Genomic DNA, 1,899 nt, shown 5'->3' on the forward strand with positions numbered 1-1,899 from the left:
CGTGTTTACATCATGACAAATGGTTGAGAAACGAGTGAGTTCAGAAATCCAAAAATGGAGAGCTTGAGGTTGAAGACGAAGATGGTGGTGGCGCGCAAATTTGAATTCTCAGGGCAGGCTTTATTTTATTTTGAATGGTATGCGTTTTATTAACGACTAAACAACTTGCCCTAGTGGCCACACATGCGCCCTTAGTATCATCATGCCACAAGTCTGGGGTTCGAATCCCCCTCGCCCCAGACTTTTTCATCCTTTTATTTTTTTTCAGATTTTTCTAACTTGTTTTAAAACAAAACCAAATGCGCGCGTGTTATAGTCACCAACTGGCGTTTGGCTCAGTGGTGTTGTTTTGAGTGTGTGGCTATAAGGGCGTGAGTTCAAGCCTTGCTAGGACCAAAACCTATTTTTTTTATCACTTTTCTAACTTAATTCCTTCACAACTTTAACCAATTATTTAACTTATCAAATTAATTCATTTTGACTTCATTTTTTAAACACTTGTTGATTAATATATATATTTTATAAATAATCAAAAAAAATCATAAAAATATTATTTATTTCATGTATTTTAATTAGGTTTAAAATAGTATGTTTTAAATGTTTTCTTAAATACTTTAAAACATATATATTCATTTTGTTTTAACCTAATTACTTTGTGAATAATGTTATGATAAAAACCCTATTTATTTAGGTCTTAATTAGGTATAGATTTCATCTTTGCCTTAATTAAGTTGACTTTTGTCAATCTACAAAATTGTTTTCAAATCTCCGATTACACAGATGATTAAGGTTTTCAAACAACAAAACCTTATATCATTTCAATCTTTTCTTCAACTGTTTTCATAAACAGTAAATCATTTTTAAGTGGGCCTCTAATAGAGTGTAAGTCCCAAAAAACCTTCTCTTCTTAGCTTGTTTTCAAAACTGTATTTTCAAAATCTTCTTTCTGTTTTCAAAAACATTCTTCTGGTATTTGAAGGGCATTATTCCCGGTGAAACTCTTCAGATACCTATGTGACCTTTGTCCATCTTCACTTCTTCTGTTTTCAAAAACCATTAACTGTTCATCATATACATTCAACTGTTATCAACAAAACAACAAAAATACTGTTGAGGCTCTGTACATACTTCTTCAATGGCCTCCACTCCATCCAGGTTAGGCTTTACAAGTTTTCAATTTACAGTCTTTGTTTAAATTACTGTCAAATATAGAACTGTGCATATATTAGTTTAGAACTACGTTTGAGTATAAACCCTAGGACAGTTAAACTATATATATTATAGGAATATGACCTAGGATTGAGAATGTCTTCCCGGTGAAGGCTCTTTCCTAATTAGAGATCTGTAGTTCAAACCCCCAAGATGAATTATTCCCGGTGAAACATCTTGGCAAAAACCTTAGAATCAAAAAAAAATAGGACACATCCACCCAAAGAGGAATTATTCCCGGTGAAACCTCTTACCCATTTGCTTAGAGCCAAAATAAGTTCAAAACCACATAAGCTTTCTCTTGTGCTATAACAAGGACCCTCGATTAGCCTCCTCTTGGGCTTTGTACAAGGACCCACAGGCTTCTTAAAAGCATTTCCAGCTTCCTCTTGAGCTTGTATACAAGGACCCATCAGGTTTCTTATAAACATAGGAACAGGTCTTTAGTCACCTTTTAGCCTACCCTGGTGAGTTTCTTCCAATTTAAACCAGACTTAAAACAAGCTAAGTTTGTCTCAATCTCACATTGAGCACATTTTTGGAATGAGAGACATGGACAGTCTCTGTCACCCTTATCTTCATCAATCCTCCTTAGTAGAGTCTAGGATCCATGTTTGGTCATCCTCAGCATTGAGTCAGCCTTCATCTTGGGCTTTAAACAAGAAGTCTCCACTAGATAATCTTTCTGCC

The sequence above is a fragment of the Vicia villosa genome, unplaced genomic scaffold (assembly GCF_029867415.1).
Source record: "Vicia villosa cultivar HV-30 ecotype Madison, WI unplaced genomic scaffold, Vvil1.0 ctg.001445F_1_1, whole genome shotgun sequence".
Taxonomy (NCBI): Eukaryota; Viridiplantae; Streptophyta; class Magnoliopsida; order Fabales; family Fabaceae; genus Vicia; species Vicia villosa.